At 37.7% G+C, this 23,177-nt stretch overlaps 1 non-coding gene across 1 annotated transcript; it reads right to left on the reverse strand.

Annotated features, from left to right (window-relative positions):
• Nucleotides 1–19,558: 19,558 nt before the first annotated feature.
• LOC112541285 (U2 spliceosomal RNA) lies at nt 19,559–19,743 on the reverse strand. Its single transcript, XR_003085304.1, has one exon. It is a non-coding gene; the product is annotated as a U2 spliceosomal RNA (small nuclear RNA).
• Nucleotides 19,744–23,177: the final 3,434 nt, after the last annotated feature.

Here is a 23,177-nt window from a genome sequence, read left to right on the forward strand (position 1 = left end):
AGCAGCTTAAATCTGTGATGGGCATCCGATTGCTGAGCACTGCTTTCTTTAGTCATTTTGGCTTGGGATGTGAGACCAGACACAGGCTTGTATGACTTTTTTGTTTGCTTGCTTGTTTTGGCACAAGAATATTGATCTCCTGGAAAACTGGTGCCTTCCAAATGAATGTTGATCTTCCAGCAGATTAATAATTTAGTTGGCCTTTTTTTTTTTTTGCTGCTTTAGCTTGGAACTTGCAGTTTGTGAACTGTTCCAGTCAACCCCTGGCCATGCATTTGCTGTTATAACTGAACTCTTCCACCTCCTTGTAGCAATAAAATAGTTAATTTGATTTCTGTATGCTCCATCTTATGATGTCCATTGTATATAGACATCATTTTGCTTGTTAGAAGACTGTGTTAGCAATGACAAAATCATTGGATTGGCATAAGCTGACAAATTGTTCTCCTGCTTCATTTTCTGTTTCTTAGGCCATATAGACCAACTACATTGTCCTCTTTACTGTTTCCATCTTTGCCATTCCAGTCTCAAATCACAAGTAGACTGCTTGCATGTTGTGTCAATTTTACATTGAACATGACCATAAAACATATCAACCTCCTCTTCTGCTAATCAGTGATTAGAGCATGAACTTGGATAGTTTCCATATAAAAGGGTTGTCTGTGAAGTCTAATTGATATTGTTCAGTCTCTGTCTGCATCGTACCCAAGTACTGTCCTTGCTATAAACTACCTGATTAAAAAAACAATGTCATTCCTTTTCTGCTTCTCATGCTCTGAGTAGAAAACAGTATGCTCTTCTGTCCAAATCTAGTCCATTCCAATTCTCTGATGCCTAAGATGTCAGTACGTAATCAATTCATTTCATCTTTCACTGTGTTGAACTTTCCCATGTTCATGCTTCCGACATTCCCTCTTCCCATTGTAATTCTCTTTCAGCTTCAGATTTTCTTTTCCTGCATGGGAACATCAGTAATCTAGCTATGTCATAAGTTTTATTAGTACTCCAAAAGATCCTCCTCTCTTTCTCAGTAGCATGAGTGCTGTCCAACCTGAGGGGTCCATCATCTGTCTAAGGGATACTCTATCATCAATCATTTTATCTTGTCTATCCATGTGGTTTTCTTGATAAAGTACAGGAGTAGTTTACCACTCCTTTCTCCCATCCACTGTAAAATGATGCCTTTGTTGTTTTCACTAAAGTGATCCTCAGCTTCTTCCTATATTGCCAATGCCCAATACAGGTGCTTTCACACTGTGTGTGACCCTGCTGGGATTATACACTCTTGGCATACAGTCCTGGCATTTTTCATTAAACCCTCTGAGGAACACCCCCACCAGCTCCATGATGAGGCAACATAGAAGGACCTGTAGGGGAAGATTTCATTACCTTCTCTTATAATGTGAGCAATGGTATTAATCCAGAATTTTCTATAAGTATAGCCATCACAAAAAAGAAAAAGAAATGACATCACATGCTTTGCCAATTGAACCAATTAGCATCATTGTTGTCCAGTATCCACTGAGACTAATAGGGTAAATGAAAGGGTGGCCAATGGTAGTAGGGTCTGCTGACTCTGATCTTGATCCTATTCTCTTCCCTGGCAATGGCAACAAGGGTATCTGAGGACTGAGGGACAATTTCTCCAGTCACCTAACTGAATTGAAAAATAATCTCTTTCCTTACCGGATTCTCTGATGGGGGTGGGCACAAAGTGTTGCCTTTCCAGCACCCTTTCCGGCCACCTCTGGTTTTCTAACTAGGCTACCCTTCCAGGGCAGGGTTAGAGGCAGTATCAGCAACTTGTGGTCAGATCATAACACAAACATCTTATCCTCAACAGCAGGATAGAGAAATAGAAGCATTCAAGTCATCTTCTGGGCGGGTGGATTGGTTTATTTTTGTCTCAAAATCCTGGCATGTAGACTGGTGGCTTCCCTTCTCCATGGCTCAGCAATCTTAGGTGCTGAGTGAAGAGAGAGAATGATTATTAGACAATGGGATAATCAGTTTTTATAAACAGGATACTTTATTTTACAGGATATTAATTTTAATCTGGGGCTTTTTCTTTGTTTGTCCTGGTCCTTGCCCTTTTTTGGAGTGTCGCTTCTGCCAGGGATGCAGATGCATTTATTGGGAAGGAGGAAATCTCCAGAACTGGTTTTTGTTAGAGCTGACACTTCTAGGTTGGGGTAGCTGGACATGGCACAGAATTTTTGTCTCCATTTATAACACTCTGCTCTTCTGGGGGTTAAGACAATGCCTCTGTTGTCTTAAATTCGGGGCCAGCTTCCTTTGGGATAATTGCCAGCTTATACCATCTATGCTCCTTCTTTAAAAAAATCAGTCATTCATGCTTTAGTCACATTTAAATTGGATTATTTCAATGCATTCTTTGTAAATGTTTAAGACGCTTAGTAGCCCAAGTAGCCCAGGAATGACACCATCCACCAGGGGCAGGGCCAGACTAACATCCAGCAAAAGCTTTATAGAACAACTGTTTTTAAGGCCCTGTAGAAAACCAGCAGACAGGCAGCAATCCAGATGTGGGAGGGCAAGCTGTTTCAATGAGAAGAGCTGATTATGAAGTCCCTGAAGTTGAAGCTCCCTCAGTGATAGGATCTTTAATAGGTCCTCTCTCCCTAATTTCACTGGATGGGCAGATTCATTTCAGAGGAGATGGTCTTGAAGATACATAGGCCCTGAGCCTTGTATGGCCTTAAGGTAATAATCAGTATCTTGAACTGTACCTGGAATTGACTAACAGCTAGTGCAACTCCAGGACTAGAGTTGTTATAAGGGTGAATTTGGAGTTGCATAGCACAACCTTGAGGTGAAAAGGGCATGAGCAACTGTGTGTGATACTGCCTGATCCAGGAAGGGATGCAACTGGCACATAAAATGTAACTGTACAAAAGTTCTCCTGGCCATAGCCTCCACTTTCTATTTTAAGAGAAGTTGTGAATCCAAGAAAAACCCCAGATTACAAATCAGCTCTCAGCTGACTACTATCCAGCTTATTATTAGAGAGGACATGATCTACCACCAAAGAAATATATTGTAGTATTAACATCAACTTCCTGTCAACCCAACAGTTCGAAAACTTACGTGAGTAGATAAATGGGGACTCTCACTCCGGTGGGAGGAAAAATGCTGGCGCGGTGCCTTGCAAAAAAAGGAGTGGGGAGTAGTTGCCGGTAAGCGCGAAAAACCACGTGCGCCCGAAAAGGGCGCTAAGCAACGGAAACCCCGCCTCCTGCGCTCACCAGCTGGGCTCTGCCCTAGGAAGGAGGCTCTGGCAAACCACTTCCGAAAACAGTTGCCTTGAAAACTGCAAAGGACTTGTCCAAAAGCAGTCACTGCAGGGTCAGCCATGACTGAGCGCAGACAAAAAAAAAAAAAAATTAACATCAACAGTGCTAATCACCCAAAAGGCCATTTTAAAAGAAGTCAGTTAATCAGTGACGGTACACATGCCAAGGCCTAGAAGTTATTATCTGGGGAGACACAAGGAATTTTGTTTCTTATAATCACCTTGATTCCAAGCAAAAACAACAATACATCTCAGTTTGGAAAACAGGATGGGAAATGGGTTGTGTGATATGTAGGGGATTAGACAAAATTACCTTAACTGCTTTCACATCTGGCATCTATGTGAGATTCCATCATGTGTTAGTATTTATTTAGTACTATCTTATTTGAATAATTACTATCATTAACATTTGACTTTCAAATGTTGCTCGTAAACTGTGGTTTATTTATTTATTTACTCTATTTATGTCCACTTTGGATTGTAAAAATGTCATGCTGGATATTATATGACATTTGTTTTTACACTAATTGTAATATTCTATCTTAATGGCCCATTTATGTCATGGTTTTTTAAATGCTTTATATACCATCTTTTCAAATCAACACTTGAGTTCAAAACTTAATCCAAGTGATGTACATTACACCAAGAGTCCACCAAGCATTCCCTTCCTTTAACTGGATCTTATCCATTAAAATAAGTGAGACACTAGGAAATAGTTCCATGTCTCTGCTCTTCTGCTATCAGAACATTTTTTTTTACTTTGAATATTTCAGCGCATCTATTTACCTAGCACTGTATTTAGTACCACAGTACCAAGATGGCATATATAAAGATTCAGTTGTAATTCCCATCTGATGACCCTTCCCTCTTCTTTTTACCCTCATTTTATGTCAGCACTCTGAATTCAGCACAAACTTGGTGTGTTTAATTTTAAAAGAAGTAAAATGCTCCCGGAGACGCCTCAGACCTCTGCAAATCACCTGCTTTATAGAGGCAGTAAAATTGTGTATCGGATTAGAAGTGATGCTGATCTGAAATTTATAGTAACTTTTAATGGCATTATAATTTTTTCCCCTGTGCACTCCATCATGGAATCGTTAGGATGCACAGTATAGAAAGATGAAATTTGTAAGGGGAAAACATTACAGAGGCAAGTACTGGTTGGGGAGGGGAGTAAAATTGGAATTTACAAATGTGTTCGCTGTCTGTCCTATGCAGCAGCACCTAAGATTGAACAGGTGATCTGATGATATGTGTTTATCCATAAGAAAATGCATGTGCTGAAATGCTTTTAACTCTCTCCATATTGATATCAGAGCCATTATTGCTATAAGTATACTTATACATCAGTGTTGCAAATCTTTTCTACATTGCCCACAGAAGGTATGGAGCCCCAACCAAATATCAAATACATAATTGTTCCATCATTGTAAAGAATATATATCTGCACTGTTAAATGTCGATGGAAAATGTATGTCCTATCAAAAGCCAGGTATAGTTTTTTTCTGGATCAAAAGCCAACCAAAATGCTGTATTTCTAATTTTGATAGATATTCATCTCAAAAAATATTTATAGTTCCCTCTGCTTAATAGTTTCTTTACTGCTGTTACTTTGTTTTAACAATAAATGAGCTATTAGGCCATTCGATGAGGTAATAGAATTAGTGTTTATAAGCTCCATAGCATAGTGTATGTTATCTCTATTCACATTTTCAAGGAGGAATGCTCTGCTGTTTGGGTGGGTTCACATACCACACTAAGCTAACTTTGATTTGCAAGTCATAATGGTTCGATTCACAAAACAAAGACAAAACAAATAAACAACATTCATCTTTAAAGTGATTATCATACGAATTTGCTAAAGTGATGTTGAGGGGAAGAGTAACTGAGTTTTCAATCAACTTTGTGGCTAAGATCCTGTCCACAGGCATTTGGAAATTATCCCTATGACTCAGGGCTTTCTTTTAAGTAAACATGTATAAGTTTGAACATAAAAAAGAATTCACATACACCATAATCCCAATTATACATATTCAGAATGAATCATATTATTTTTAAGGGAATATACCAGCATATACTTTAGAAGTCTTAAATTATGCCATTTGGGGATAAGAGAAGAAATGCAACACATCTGGAAAGTACCAGTCAAGGAAAAACTTATCTAATTTGTTCATGTTCTGGACTAAGCTTTCTGTTAAGCATTCATTTTGGTTTAACAGAGCACAGCCATGCAACAGATCATGTAGAAAAAGAGGTTTAGCAACAAAATGTTGTAATGCATCCTTCTTCTTGCCAAGTTGATCATTCAAAATACACGCATGCACACATATTTTTTTGTGAACTTGGGACCTGAAGGATATTATGAAACACAGCAAGCTCTGGTCCCAAAAGGGGTTAGAAATAAAAGCTAAACCACTCTTATCAACAATAGGCCAATGTGTGATGGCTGTATAAAAAGGCCCAGCATAGTTTGCCCTCCAGAGCTAGTAATAAGGGAGGGGCGGCTGTTGTTATTTCTGTACAGGCCACCCGTGTCAAAAGCTGGATCTGATGAGACTTTTGCTCCAGAGATTGGGGGAATTACTCAAGAAAGCAACATGACTTTTCTTTACTCAGTAGAGGTGACATGCTTTGCCCTATGAAGTAGGGCCAATCCTCTTCAATCAGCAGTCTCTCCATGAAGAAAATGACTTCTGCCCTGACATTTCCAATGCGCAGAAGCCATTTGGTCAGTTGAAGTGAGGCATTGCAGCCACTCCAATGCTTAGAAGCAGAGGGACCCTTCACTTTATGATTTTGTTCTAAGTGGGGAGTTCACTTTAACCATAATCAAAGCGAAACGCCCCTTTGAAGCTACAGTACATATATCCAAGGCAACTATCCTTCAATTATTGTATTTTTACACATTTTGATTCATTCTCTGTTCAAATAAATGCATTCTTTGGGAAGGGAGAGAAAGCCTACAGTACAACATTGCATTTGGGAAATCTACACACCAGAAACATACATTAGGAGAAAGTACTGTTAAAAATGTGTATGTCTGGTAGGGAAGCAGGGTGAAAAACAATGAATGTGTGATGGTTAATATATTTGGTTAATATATTTAGGCTTAAATATCTAAGAAATACTTGTGGTTACAGTAGAGATATGTTAAGTAGGGATATGAACATATATGTATTTTTGTATGCAGATGATGCTGTATTGTTAGCTGAGAACCCAAATGATTTGCAGCAGATCTTAGAATATATGATGCAAGAAGCAGTATGGATCTGAAAATATTAATATATCAAATACTAAGGTAGCTCTGTTTGACAGGGAAAATGGAGTAAATAATTGCAAGTTATACATAAATGACAAAAAAGCTAGAGCAGGTAGATAAATTTCTATACTTTGGTAGAATGTTTACTTAAAAGCCTTGTGTGATATAACAACAAAAAAAGATAAGTTAAGAATGAATAGATGCTTATATGTGTAGTTATATTATTACATACACATCAAGAATAAACTTTAAAATATGTATGAGACTGTCATCATGAACTGAATTTGTGTTAACTTGTTCATGTCAAATATACTGTGAAAAAAGCAAAAGACCTACAGTAGTAGGATCTTGGCAAATTGCTGGAAGTGAAAAAAAAGATGAAAAAAATTGCTATAGTCATCAAAGATGGGAATAAGATATATAGTTCTCCTGAAGTTATACATTTTCAATTTTTTATTTTTTTTCTCAGACTTATATAATAAACCTTAGAACTTATCTGATGAAACATAGGGGCTCTTAGCTAAAACTGATCTTCCAGATTTAGATTCCTTGCTACAATTATTAGTCATTCTTTTCACTACTGTATGGATAAGATCAACAAAGTGACTTTGAAGATGAGTAACAGTAAAGCACATGGACTGGTCAGATACCTTGTGGAATTGAATAAAAGATTTATACAATCTAAACTCTATCCACTATACAATGAGATTTTTAAAAATGGCATTTTATCTTCTTCATTTAATGAAGCATATGTTATAATTATACCAAACCTTGTAAGGATCATATGTTATATGCTGATTGCCATCCTATTTCATTGATTAATTGATTAATGTAGATATTTAAAATTTAACTGATATTTTATCTAATAAACTTGAACAAGTAATTTCTTCGGTGAGTAAGACTGATCAAGTGAACTTTATTAAAGCTAAACATGAATCAGAGAATATCTGGCTGCAGCAAACAGAAAAGACAATGCTGCAATTCTCCCGTGCTTGTCCTGGAAAAAGCTTCTGATAAAATGTATAGGCAATATATGTATGTTACCTTGGCCAAGTATGGGTTTCCCAAAGGATTCGTATAAGGGGTTCTGATTCTCTATGAGGCCTCCAAATCGAAAGTGAAGCTCCATGGTCTGTTTTCATCGTTTTTCCTCCCAGTCTACAGATACTAGATGCCCGTATTCTCCTTTGATTTTTGATATTAGTTTAGAATGTTCTATTCTTAACTTGTGCTATTAGAACAATTTTAAGATTCATGGTTATTTCCATGATTCGTTAAAATCTAAATTTTGATATCGTATGATATGTTTATTTCTGAACCTTATTCTATTTCAGCTCTAATGGGCTTAATTAATGCATTTGGGAGAATTACAGGATACTCTGTGTATTTAGTTGGTCTAATGGTTAAGGCATCAGACTAGAAGGCAGGAGACGGTGAGTTCTAGTCCTGCCTTAGGCATGAAATACCAGCTGGGTGACTTTGGACCAGTCACTCCTTCTCAGCCCAACTCACCTCACAGGGTTGTTGTTGTGGGGAAAATAGGAGGAGGAAAGAGTATTAAGTATGTTCGCCACCTTGAGTTATTTATAAAAATAAGAAAGGTGGGATAAAAAATCTAAAAGAAAAAAAAAGTTGGAATTGATGCCAATAGGCAGAGATTTGTTTCTTCCTACTTCCTTTTCTTTTCTTACCACAAGCCTTTAGTGTCTTTAGTGTCTTTCCTACCCCCTTACTGCATATTTCATAATGTTGTTTCTTTTATATGATGGGCATGTTTGTATGTATATTTTTACCTATTTGATTAAAATGTCATAGCACGTATTAGTAAAAAGTAAAAGGACTGGTATTTTTCACTATCATCCTTGAAATTCTGATCCACTTCTATAAAAATTGTACTGCCTTCCACCGTTGTAGTCTATAACAATATAATGTGAAATTTAATAGGATATTACATTTTTTATGAAGCCATTTACCTATTTTTATTTAAATATATTCCCCCCCCCCCACCTGGATACCCATCTGGCAAGACAGTGGATCCAAGGGAAGAATGAAACTGCTGTTCTACCACAATGCAATAATCAACAAGTGGAGAACTCAGCTGTTACCATTTTCAGAAATCTCTGCTCTTTCCAAGCAGTTTGGCTTCAGGCGTAGCACTTCTTATCAGGCCTTCTCTAAACAGAAAGATAGAAGAGATGGCTAAGTGGAACCCTGGGTTTTACTCATTTGCTATTATCAATCTAAAAAAAAACAAAAAAACAGGCCAATTATCTCTTGGAAAATGAAAATGAATCAAGTGCATTTTCTCAATCAAGAGTTTCCCGTGTTCTCTTTTCTTGGAGAATTAGTCCTCCAGGTGAAGAGCTCCAGAAGCAATTAAAGGGAATGTTGTACCTCTGCACTACACCTTGATAATATTTCTTTTCTCCTCTTTCATTGCCTCTTTATCATGCCCTGGAATCAAAACTAAGTGCATTTGCAATGGTGCCTCATAAAGAGAAGATACACTGCACTGACAAAGCGTTGATCCAGCTGCACTTCAATTAACCGCGTGCAGGACTCCTCCATGAGCTACAGCAGTGTATGTTAAGGCCAGGGAGGGAGGGAGGCTCCATGGGGGCTCTTGAGCTGTGTTCTGCCTTTTCTCACTGCGTTTCTGCATTATACAGCTTTGGCTTTGCTTTATCCTGCCTTTGACACTCCATAGCCTGTCCCTCTTAAATATAATTGTTAGATATTTATTTCTTGGCCAGAAATAATGTATTTAGGAAGCCCATCAGATATGTCAGAGCAGACATTGCTTTTTCGATCAGTGAGATTTGAGGCTTAACCTCATCAGATTGTTTCTACAACAAAGGTCAAAATGTATCCAGCTGCAGAACTCACCCATCCCAATATCTGAGTTCTGATTTCAGCCCCAATTAATCTATTGGATAAAATCTGTTCACATGTCAGAAGGACAAATTAGATGCTCATTGATTATTGATTTTCAAAAATGGCTAAGAAATCAGGGAAAGGAATTGCAAGGTGGGAGGCTTTAAGTGTTGTGCACACACCTGAGTAAATAATAGTTTTTATTGAAGCACATGCCAGAATGGTTTCAAGCTGAGGAATTTCAGTTCTGTATGTTCATTTTTTCAACTTCTACAACTAATTAAGGACCTTAGTGAAACAAAAAAAAAAAATCTTGAATTCTTCAACAAATTGTAAGGAAGCCTAAGCTCTTACCATGTTATGCTTCTATTAGTAATAATATGAGAGAGAGAGAGAGAGAGAGAGAGAGAGAGAGAGAGAGAGAGGATTAAATGGATTGAATACAATCATGTATGCAATTCACCAAGACCAGATTTGAATTCAAGATTCAAAGACAGCATGGCTTGATTCAAAATCATGATTGAATCTTGAAGGCAACAAGATTCAATTCTAATTAATTCAAGATTCAATTACTCATTTTTTGTCAGACTAGAATGAAAATAGTAAATGTGTAGTCTCTCTAGCAGACATGAGCCCTGTCTAATCTCAGCTACACATCATCAAGAGTTTTACCAGAATACATTTTTCAAATAAAGTTCCCCTGCATCTCTTTTAAGGCAAAGATAGCAAGGATGAGGAAAGGACAACACAGCAACCTCCAAACTGTAGAGCAAAGAGTTTTTCAAGATTGATGTCAGCCCTTCAAGATAGACCAGGTTAGGAAATAGTCTTCTCAAGGACTATTAGAACACTATTGCTGTAGGGTATAATAACAGAATCTTGAAACAGAATCTTGAAACTTTTCCTCTGTCCTCTCTTATAACATGCAGAACCAAAGCAAATTATTTTAAGTCTTCTCCTTACACTTACCATTTTCCCAGGGCTGAGATTCCATTTACAGTCTCTTTCATCAGTTAACAGCTCTTGCATTCTTTTGCCAATGTTATTTCTGCCTCCCTCAACAATGATGAAGAATTAGTACAGAACACTGGTTCTCCCACTCATACTAATATACTTTTTCAAATGTATCATTTGAACAGATTTTTTTGTTATGATTTCATGATTTACATCAATTCTAATTCTAGAGACCAGATTAATTTATTTCCAGTTATTCAACTATTCCCATCTAGTTTTTTGTTGCAAAATTTCTCTCATCTTCTGTAGGACATGGAATATGTAGAGATCATCCTCTATGGTTACATAGAGAATCACTTTGTCTATGGGAAAATGCAGGAGGCCACAAATAATCTATAACAACATATATGAACTTAATGAAAGAATTAGGCTAGCCGATAGAAAGGACAGCTTGTTGGTGGAAAACAAGAGTTGAATCCCTTGACTATTTGAAAGTATTCTTTGAAGCTTTATTCAGAATGTTTTTGCCTCCAATGTTTTGGCTATCCTGTTCTGAAGGTAGGAAGTTTCTCAACTTTACATATCATTTACTTTGGCATTTACAGTGCCCTGACCCAGTCCTTTAACTCTATGCTTAACACAGTTTCTTTGAGGTTTAACGAGCAGATGTAATATGAATTACTTTAAGACAGCTAAAGTAATATCTGCTGCCATTCAAAATAAAAATACAGTACAATACAAGCTTGGTATAGAAACAAGGAAGATCCATGCTTGAAAGTTTCTGATACCTGCAGGATGTCCCTAGTCCTCAGCCCTTCCTCATCATTAGCAAAACATTACATTCAAGATGCATCCGTCCATTGAACCAAGAATCCACCCACTCTGGCTTCAATTTGCTGGCCCAGTCAAGGACAAGCAAGAGAAACACACAATGATGGTTTCTTCATTAATTCACACTTGCCAACAAGCTATGCCAGAAGCCTTCTAAAAGAGGAAGCTCTAGTATTGACAGTTTGATATGCTGTGGTAATGATGCATGACTGGATTTTTCTTCCTTTTATTTTCTGTACTCCTTTTGCTAAATTATTTCCAGAACAATGCTGTCCCATTTCAGTCCTGCTGTAGTATGTGCAGTGCTCAGAATCCTCAATTAATTTTGACCTCAACAAGTGACACCTTTGAATATTTAACTATCCACATGCAAATTATAGCCTGAATGACATTTTCTAATACACAAACAACTATCTGTTGTTACTGGCACTTCTCTCTCTATCAAATTCACTATTTATTTTGGGGTATCTCACAGTGGACAATCCTTTGGAGCCCAGGGACAGGTTTCATGTTTCAGGGGCAAGGCTGCAATAGGTGGTGGAGACGAACTCTCTTTTTTTGGTGACTCTGAGTTAGTTTTGGACTCCTGGTGACTATCTGGACTAGGCCCTGTAGTTCTCTTGGCAAGATTTTTCAAAAGTGGTTTGCTATTGCCTCCTTCCCAGAGCTGAGAAAAAGTTGGCCCAAGTTGGGACTAGAACTCACCATCTCCCAGTTTCTAGCCTAATGCCTTAACCACTACACCAAACTGGCTCTCCAAGATGAGCTAAGTCATACACATAGGTTAGACCATTGGATTCCTGGATTTGGGGGTGGACTTGGGGATTTTCTTTTCTGTCATGGATTTTCATGGACTAATGGCAGCATGGTAACATACATACTGACAGCTGCAAGAACAAATTTGGCACAACATCAAGAGGAACCTTGATGACCATATTAGATTGGAAGACCAAAACTGGAGAATATGCAGCAATGGCAAAATTGATAGTATATATCCATAATAGAAGACTAATCAAATTTAAGCAGGAATGCCTCCCTTATATACTACATATCACACAGCAAGGCAAATTTAGACATTTGGAATATGGTTTCTAGGAAAGAAGTTATAAGATCAATCAAAAATAATAGGTGAAAGGACTCAAATATATACCAGCAATATTCTTCAATGTAAAGTATAAATATCTGGCTTGGGGTTAGCAATTAGTGAAACAAACAGAAGGGAACGGGATAATGTGTCACTAGAAGGTTTTCTCATAATTTTTTTTTAATTTATGCTTTGTAGTTGTTTCTCTTTGTTTTATTCTATTGTCACTATCTAATGTAGACTTTTTTCTTTTATATTTCAGTATTCTAACAACAAAAATATATTTTTAAAAATGTTAAACAATATAGTTTAGCCCACACACCCATATACTGATTACTGGAGCTAGCTCTTTCTGTATTTCTATCTGTATTTTTATTACCTTATTTTATATTGTGAGCCACCCAGAGTTGGTCTGGAGTTGGGTGGCACTGAAGTCAGATAAAATACATACATACATACATACATACATACATACATACATACATACATACATACTGGTGATCAGATTACCACTTGTGACCAAAAAATTAGTTTGGAACGGCACCTTGGTATCCCTAAAGCCTCTGAGAAATTGACCCCAAGCTGAGAGAGGCTTGACTAGATGGAATTCAGTTTTTGTTTCCCCAAAGCCTCTCCATTGATCTAGGAATGCAAAATATCAAAGCCCCACAACTGTCAAACTAGGATCCTAATTAGAAACCTCTGATCACATTTGTGAAGGAAAAAAATAACAGAGCTGCTACAACTTTTTAAAAGTATTATGCAACTTGGGTCATATACTTTGCATTTCAAGGTAACATTGTCATTTCCTCCAAAAGCCCAAGGGGACGTATATGATTTCCCTCTCCCTGACCAACATATGCATACTCACTTTTTCCCTCTCAACCATTTGGTGAAATAAATTATGCTGAGGTTCCACAGCTGCACAGCTGCTTTGCATGCCATCTTGGAGCCAGCATAAAATCATGCCATCCTAAATCTTGCTTTCCCTCTAGCATGCCCTTGCCAGACACCCACAATGCATGCTATATTGCCTTCCATTCAGCTTGAAAGAAGAACATTTTAAGGACAGTGATTGGTGGTTCCCTCAGCTGAAATTCCAGCCCTGCCCAACATCATGCAGCATGAGAAGAGCTTCCTCCAATTGGCCTGGACAATGCTGTAATTCTCCATGCACTGGAATTTTTTTCTTTCCTTTTTCTGTTGTACCATCAACCAATTGACCTTTTAAAGTAGAGTCTTTGAAACAGTGGGTTGATCAGTAAATCTAACAACCACTGGGTGGCAGGAAAGAGTTGGAGGTTTTTCTTCTTTTTGGCTCTTGGCCTCCATCTGGTGTCATTTGAATTTATGCAGCTGAGATGCATCCAACCGATAAAGGCTGCTAAAGGGCTGGAGTTTGGAAAAGGGGTTCAGCCCTGTGGATTAGCATGAGCTGTACGCTACTCTAAGAACATTAATTTGAGGAGAGAAAGTAAGGAACCAGGATTTCCCTGGGAGCCGCTTCTATGGGAATTCCAAATAACACAGGCTATAGATATACCAGTCCAAGTCCTTACAATTACACTTTCAATTACATGCTTCACACTCCCCAAGTCATCCAGTTCCATTCTCTCTTGTAGCCAAGAGAAAAACGACAGGGAAGCAAAGAGATCAGAATGCAGAATGAGGCAAAGTGGGGAGGATATCATAGGAAAGCAACAGAAGCAACTAAAGCCACAAACTCGCTGGCATGGAGCATGGCATTTTAGGCTATGCACACCAATACACACTACAGTACTGGCACACAACATCTTGAGGCAGGATATTAGGGAAAACACTGCTTTCAGAGCAGCACACCTTAAGCCATCTGTGGGCTGTCTTTGCTACAGGAGAACATTGAAATACAAGTGGAGGCATGCAGACATGGGCTTGAGAAACAGAGGGTGTGTGGTCCTTGCACCAAGCCAAGGAGACTGTGGATTTACCCTTAGTCATCCAGGAGGAATGGAGGATGAAATATGATTTGAACTTGGCCCAGTCTTCATCTAACACCCTAATCGCACAGCCACTGACTCCCTATGTTGAAGGCAGATTAAATTGCTCCATACCTGTATTACATACCAATATTTTGCCATCTAATACATTAAAAATATGATAAAGACATTGGCCCTATTCTAAATCTTAGGGACACCTCCTGTTTAATATTTGGCAAGTTGAAAATCAATCATTTATTCTTTCTCTGAGCTAGTTTCTAATCAATGGCAGCACTTTGCTTTTCACATCATGACCACTTCGTTTCCTTTAATAGCCTCTTGTTAGAGAATCTGTCAAAGCATTCTTAAAGAAAAGTATAGTAGATAAATTATATCAAGACATTATCATTTATTTATTATTATGCACCCTTAAATAACTTTTCTAGGCTGCAGAGCAATATTCATCCTTAAGGGAAGATGTCTTGATTTGTTCTTGTCATCTAGCAAGACTGGCTAAATGATTTTAAATTCCCTTAGTTATTGTTTCACCATAATTAGTGGATGCTAAAAAAACAGCCCTTATCAGTTTTAATGGTCATTTGCTACTTTTCAGGCCTTCATTACATCCACTTGCTTTTCAGTTTTATTTCATTACGTAGTATCCTTTCAGCAGACTTCCCTGAAAAAAATATCAATTCTGAATTATAAAATCCAGATAACACAGTTTCTGAGCATTACTGCCTTCCTTTATAGCTCCTATGTCAGTTCCTGCAGAGGCTAATTTCCTCTTTTGCCGATGCAAATATACAAAGAAAACATGGAACTTATTTCTATAATTATATTAATTATTATTAGATTTGTATTCCGCCTTTCATTCATATATATATATATACACACACACACACACACACACACACACATATATATACACATATACATACATACATACACATACACACATATATATATTTGTCAACTCAAGGTAGCAAACATACTTAATGCTCCCATCTCCTATTTTCCCCATAACAACAACCCTGTGAGGTGGGTTGGGCTGAGAGAGAGTGGCTGCCCAAAGTCACCCAACTAGCTTTCATGCCTAAGGAATGGAATTCACCTGCTTCTAAGCCAGCACCTTAACCCCTACACCAAACTAGGTCTCTCTTTCAAAGAAAATGACAAAGACCTATCCCAATCTTGTGGCTAATCAGAGTCTTGTAGGATATTTCCCTCAAACCCTAAAACATTTACCCTTATGAAAAGATGCATAATGAAAAGATGCAGAATATTTTTTTATTAAGGTGCATATTTCTTACATGAATTTCTAGGGCCTGCGTTATAGCTACACATTGCAGCATTCCCTAACGGGATTCCCTGGAGATGTGTCAGATTAAAATAATCACTATCCTTACAGCTATTGGTGGGGAAAATGTAGTATAGGGTTGTGGAAATCATTTTCGCCTTTTAGAGTCATTTGTGTCGAGTATTAGCAAGATTGAATGATGATGAGCCATCAAGTTGTTGTCAGTTCCTAGAGACCATATAGATAGATTTTCTCCATGACAATCTGGCCCTAACAATATAGTCTTTCAGGTCTTCTAACGGTGCACTCATCGCCACTGTAACTGAGTCCATCCACTGGTTGTCCTCTTCTTCTCTTCCCTTCTACCTTTCCCAGCATTAGAGCCTTCTCCAGAGAGCTAAGTCTTCGCATAATGTGTCTGAAGTAGGATAATTTGAGCCTGGTCATTTGTGCCTCAAGTGAGAACTCTGGGTTGATTTGTTTGATGATTCATTTGTTTGTTTTCTTGACCATCCACAGTATTCTCAGGAGTCTTCTCCAACACCAAGTTCAGAAGCATCAATACTGTTCCTAACCTGCTTTTTTAAAGTCCAACTTTTGCTTCCATAGAGCATCACAGGGAATACCATGGTGTGCACAATTCTGATCTTTGTCAGTATAGACACATTACAGCATTTGAATATCTTTTCCAAGGCCTTCATGGCTGCTCTACCAAGTGCTAGTCTGTGGTATATTTCTTGACTGCTTGTTCCTTTACCGTTGATGGTTGATCCTAAAAGGCAGAAGCTATCCACCACTTTGTTATCTTCATTGTCAGTTCTAAGGCTGGTTGTTGTACCTGTTGTCATTAGTTTGGTTTTCTTTATACTTTATTTTAGTCCCATTTTTTCACTTTGCTCCTTGACTTTTATTACTACAGCTTGCAGATCCTTTGCATTTTCAGCTATCAGGGTAGTGTCATCAATATAGCACTTATTATTGATGTTTCTTCCTCCTTTAAAAACCATACCTATCTTCCAATCCAGCTTCCCTTACTACAGTATATATTCAGCATATACAGTTGTGTGAAAAATAAAGTACACCCTCTTTGAGTTCTATGGCTTTATATATCAGGACATAATAAAAATCATCTGGTCCTTAGCAGTTCTCAAAAGTAGGTAAATACAACCTCAGATGAACAACAACACATGACATATTACACCATGTCATCATTTATTTTACAAAAAGAAAGTCAAAATGGAGAAGCCATGTGTGAAAAACTAAGTACAACTTATGATTCAGTAGCTTGTAGAACCACCCTTAGCAGCAATAACTTGAAATAATCATTTTCTGTATGACTTTATCAGTCTCTCACATCATTGTGGAGGAATTTTGGCCCACTCTTCTTTACAACATTGCTTCAGTTCATTGAGGTTTGCAGGCATTTGTTTATGCACAGCTCTCTTGATGTCCTGCCACATCAATCAGGTTGAGGTCTGGACTTTGACTGGGCCATTGCAACACCTTGATTCTTTTCTTTTTCAGCCATTCTGTTGTAGATTTGCTGGTGTGCTAGGGGTCATTGTCCTGTTGCGTGACCAAATGTTGGCCAAGCTTCAGTTGTCGGACAGATGGCCTCACATTTGACTCTAGAATATTTTGGTATACAGAGGAGTTCATTGTCGACTCAATAACTGCAAGGTGCCCAGGTCCTGTGGCTGCAAAACAAGCCCAAATCATCACCCCTTCACCACCATGCTTGATGGTTGGTACGAGATGTTTGTGCTGATATGCTGTGTTTGGTTTTCACCAAACGTGGCGCTGTGCATTATGGCCAAACATCTCCTCTTTGGTCTTGTCTGTCCAAAGGACAGTGTTCCAGAAGTCTTGTGGTTTGTTCAAATGCAACTTAGCAAAACTAAGCTGTGCTGCCATGTTCTGTTTAGAGAGAAAAGGCTTTCTCCTAGCAACCTTTCCAAACAAACCATACTTGTTCAGTCTTTTTCTAATTGTACTGTCATGAACTTTAACATTTAACATGCTAACTGAGGCCTATAGAGTCTGAGATGTAACTCTTGGATTTTTTGCAATTTCTCTGAGCATTACACAGTCTGACCTTGGGGTGAATTTGCTGGAACATCCCTTCCTGGGAAGATTGGCAACTGTCTTGAATGTTTTCCACTTGTGAATAATCTTCCTCACTGTAGAATGATGGACTTAAAATTGTTTGGAAATGGCCTTATAACCCTTCCTAGATTGATGAGCAGTAACAACTGCCTCTCTAAGATCATTGCTGATGTCTTTACTCTTTGACATTGTGTTAATACACACCTCAATACTTGAGACCAACAGACTTCTTAAACTTTGGCTTTTATAGAGGTAGTCACACTTGCTAATGATCAATTGATCAAGGGCATTTGATTAGCAGCACCTGGCTGCTACTTAGCCTCTTCATACCTATGGAAGCAGTAAGGGTATACTTAGTTTTTCACACGTGGCTTCTCTATTTTGGCTTTCTTTTTGTAAAATAAATGATGACATGGTGTAATATGTCATATGTTGTTGTTCATCTGAGGTTGTATTTACCTACTTTTGAGAACTGCTAAGGACCAGATGATTTTTATTATGTCCTGATACATAAAACCATAGAACTCAAAGAGGGTGTACTTTCTTTTTCACATGACTGTAGGTTGAAATTAGCGAGAAGACTAAGTAAATATAAATCTGAAATCTGGGATAGTGGGCAAGTTATCAGAATATGGACAGGGCACAGGTGGTAAATTTTAGAGCTTCTCGTCTAATCAGAAACACCTTCTGAGTTCAAACAAAGAAAAGAAAAGAAAAGAAACAACAACCTCTGGGAATTGTATGACTCAGGTCTAATCTCCCTGGCCAAGATTAGTTTGCTATGAGTATGATCCAAGTTGTGCATTAGGATGATACTGGCAATTATGTTGGTGTCCTCATTGGTTCTACTAGCTATGAAGTGGTGAGTTATGTAAGAGAGATCTGGAGAGTAATTACTAGTATCTAAGGGTTATGGAAGAAAAGAATGTGAAGATATTGGTGATGGATAAATGCCATCTCCAGTAATTATTGTGCCTCTTTTTCAATTGAGGAACCCACGAAAAGTCCTCTGATATTTCAAACTTCTTATAAGAGCATGTCAAAATCTAATGTCAAGAGGTTCAAAGTTATAGAATCAAATTAGACAAAATGTACAACAGAAATAATTAACTAGTAGAATAACTAGTAGAAGTGTTTCCCAGAGGATGAGATCATTTAGACTCCTTGCTCAAAATGATTACCAAAACAAAAACAGAAGATCAGTTTGATTTCAGATCCTAGGAGTATGGATCCAATATTCAGAAGGCATAAATTAATAAATAATGTAATTTATTTAAGGTGATGAATTGAATATAGTTAAATGCAACATTCACTTTAGCATAAGTCCCCTATATTTTAAAAATGCACTAACATTGACAATGAATTCTTCACGTTTTGATTATGTATGTAATGTAAACTTCTTGAATATTATGACTGCAATTGCTTTTCAGATTGTTTCTTTAGGAACTGAAGTTTAACACATCTTGAGGACCATGTTGGAGAAGATTGCTGTCACAGATTAATACATAGTGAATTACTGCCTCTGAATCAAGATTGTAGTTTTACTCATATTTGACCAGCACAATTTCATAAGTTCATTACATCTATAAAGCCAATGGGTAGCCAACATAATTTGCACTATTGACTGGTGAAACGATATAGAATTCAGATATCAGTATCTGAATTATGTTTCATCAACAGTATGTCACTGAGCAGTCCTTGATCATATTTCTCTTTAATTAAATATCTGATACTGCAAGGTACTTTGCCCTATGACATGGGTGAATATAGACAGTTGTTCATAGACTGCATATGGCTATATTTTAAATGGATTATCCATTATTGCTGCTCCCATGGTACAGAAGAAAGTTTGTCATACATCTGCTTTCTGGTCAGAAATTAAAGGAGAGCAAATATTTGTAGAATCCTTTCTGCACCACTTGGCTAGATGCCTCCAATCATAATAAATATCAAGTGTTGGCATGCACACCTTAATCATTCATTATATCCTAAATATAAAATAATGACAGAGTTTTAGACTTGAACCAGATACTACACTTGATCTTAGCCAAAAGGCCAAGAAGTGATATTCTTTGTTCACTCAAAGAATAAGGGATATGGAATTTCAGACTGAAGTTAATAGGCTGCCCCAACATGGCAGAAATTGAATAAATAAGGGCACTTGGGAAGCAGCAATATATCTACAAAATCTAACTTTCCCCAAGCTGAGAATAGCATTTTTCAAAGCCAGGCATGACATGTTACCATCCGCACTGCTGCAAGGCAGATACTCCAGAACCCCATTAGCTAAGCGTACCTGCCCCTGTGGCGACAAAGAGGTCGAAACCATTATGCGCGTATTACTACATTGTAAACTCTACAGGGATATCAGGCCTGCTTATATTCTGCCCCTGATATGTAAATTTCCAGGAAGACCAGACAATTTCTATGTGAACCATCTTCTAGGAGATTTGAAGCCCTTTATCACTGTGCAATAGCCAAATTCTGTGTTGCCGCAATGAAAATAAGGCATAACTGGTTACAGAAATAATCACTTCTGTTTTATTTATCACTTTAGATTTAACACATACTATCTTGTTTTTAGATGATATATATTTTACTTCATAGTCTGTCATATTTTAGATTAACACTTGCACAGGTAATTAATGCACCATTATAGCAGTGTATGTCACATTTTTATGGGTTATTTCATCTTTGTTATGCTAGTATTTTATCTCATCTATCTGATTTTACTTTGGTGTTGTATTTTTTTTTTTAATTTTTGCTGGTCATTGACTGAATAAATTATTATGTATATATTGACTTGAACCAACAAGATGCAAATTCAAATTTTCTTTCATTACTGAAATCATACTCTCAGCCTAATCCACAGAACATTGTTGATGTAAGTAAAAGAGTAGATTATGCACCTCACTTCACCACCTTGAGTAGTGGGTGGGAAAAATAGATACTTAACAGTGGCCTGTATGGTTTACCTGGCATGGCTACAAAGTTGGAGGAATTTCTTTACCATTGACAACTCTTCTATCTATTCCCAAGATACTTTTACTTTTCTTTTAAAACTAGTATAAGTAATACTACTTGCAGCAACAGTAGAAAAGAAAGATTAAAGCCAGAATAAAACATGGAGAAGATTTGCAATTCAGAATCAGATGCAGGAGACAAGTTCAGTGTTTGAATAGGAGCAAGATTAACAGGACAATGTTAAGATGCAGAGGGGGGAAAAAGTTGGGATCAGGAGAGTCAGGACTGAAATATTCTGTTGTGAAAATACAAACACCTATACCCTCTTGATCTGATAGGAATACGTGTGCTTCCTAACGTTACATATCTAATGGCAGAGAGTCATAACCAATTAGAATTTTTTCTGGCAAATGGGTGTCTATCATATTTAAGAATCAGAAGCCAGTGCAGAATTAGCCCCACTGGACTGTGGCCTGAATGTTTAATGTAGGAAGCACACACAAGGGACATGTGAGTAATTTTTAAAAAAGCTCTTTTCAACTAACTTAGGAGTACAAGAGAGAGAAAAAGACAAGGGGAGAGGGGCTCATGAAGTCTGTCAACATACTTTTCGTGGATCCCAGAGTTGGTAAGATCAAAATCTGAGGAGTCTTTTTACATTCTGAGGAGGACTGGGATCTTTTAAAAGGCAGAATAGATGCCTCGGATGTTTAACATATCCAAATTACTCCTTAAAACTCTTGATACCTTCTCTCAAAACAACCTTGGCCCCAAATTCTCACATGTCACACAAAGCTTGGTGTACCCCTTGAGCAGTGAAAGCTGTGAAGTCATGAAATAATCAAACCTTCTATGTCACTACTGCTATTCTGACCAACATTTATGTTCCAGAATTTCATATAGGAGTTTTTCTAAGCCCTACTTGGAAATACCAAGGATCTTGTCTAGGATACAAGCAAGTGCTCTCCTAGCGAGCAACCATTTTTCTCCTGTTACCCACATATTCCACTTTTCCTAAATCAGTAGTAGACAACATTTTTCCAGCATAAGCCATTTTTTTCCAGCTTCTGAAAATGATGTGGTGATGTTACAAAAAAAGGTGTCCCAGATTTGCTGCCTTTTTCAAGGTTCTTGTTGTTGAGAACTTAATGATGCAAAATTAGTGGTTCATTTTTAAAGAACCATTAAAGAAAAAAAGGCAAAATATTATACTATTGAATTTCACCCTCACTACATGAGAATATTCTGGGAGCTTTATACAGCTCACAAGCCAAGGGTTAATACTACCCACACACACAGACACACACGCTAGACCTTCTAATCTCAAAACAGTCAGGCTGGCTCACTATCTCTGTTCCTGGCCTGTCTGACTTAAAGCTTCTACAGCTTTCTTCTCCCTGATGGCATAAAGCTCAGTGTTCTTCACATACATGGCTTTCATTTTAATGGAATACTAAGCAGCCACCAGACCTCCAGACTGCCTCATCCAGGAAGTTCTTGAAGAATCTGGGAAAAAAATCCATACACCTACTTGGCTTGGATTCTTTTCTGCCTTCTCAAAAGAGGAGCGAGAGTGAAAAGAAGTGCAGTCAAGTGGAAATGGTTGGAGTGCACTTAGAGAAGTTTAGCCAAAAGGAAAAGGATAGCTGATGGTGGCTTTTTAAAACATTATTTTATTTCCTCAGAAAAAAAAAAAATCCTCCAGAAGTTAAAACTGTTTTAATCAGCTGAAAAACATACGTGGGCTTTACAGCTTGGAGACAGCTTGCACGGGCACCGATAAATGCCTATCGCTCATTTGCATACGCTAACAGCTACACTTTAATCAGCCTCCTAATCCCTGATGGTATTAATGAATTTTTTTATGCTCTCTCTCTCTCATACACACAACCCCCTCCCCTTTTTTTAGTATCATGTTTGCTAATTCAAAAATGATCAGCGGCTTCTGTGTGCCTTTTTTTATGCAGGAAATAATGGGTGAGCTCAGTACTCCTGTTATCCCACTCTCACAAATAATTAAGACTACAAAGAGTACAAATCAGTCTGAATGCACTGCACAAAGGCTCAAGCTATGCAAAGGCCCCTCTTTCTCTCTCTCCTTTCTCTTCATTTATTCTCTTCTTCTGACAAGAGGTGGGTCGGAAAGATAATCAGCAAACTGACAAACTGGCCAATCCCAAATATCAGACATACAAGCTATTTTAAGCATTTATGCCAAGGGACCAGTCACATTTATTTTCCTCAACAGTGCCTCCTTGATTTATTATTTGAAACCATTTTGTCTTTGGAGACACATGGAGGATAACCAAGTATATAACCTTCTCAGAAGTGATCTTTTCCTTCATATTCTGCAAAAGGGGCTCTACCACAGGCCCATACAATTGCTGATGTGCAACATTTACCTAGGAATGTGTACTTGGAAGAAATTCCACTCATCTCCTTTGTACTATCCATAAATAGATTTGCAATATCCTAATTGCTATAGAAAAATGACCTTCAAAGAAAGTAATTGAAGTCAGTGTTCCTCACCTGCTTTG

The sequence above is a fragment of the Python bivittatus genome, unplaced genomic scaffold (genome assembly GCF_059951505.1).
Source record: "Python bivittatus isolate LINGU-HERP-01145 unplaced genomic scaffold, Pbiv_v1 ctg000980_np1212, whole genome shotgun sequence".
NCBI classification, from domain to species: domain Eukaryota; kingdom Metazoa; phylum Chordata; class Lepidosauria; order Squamata; family Pythonidae; genus Python; species Python bivittatus.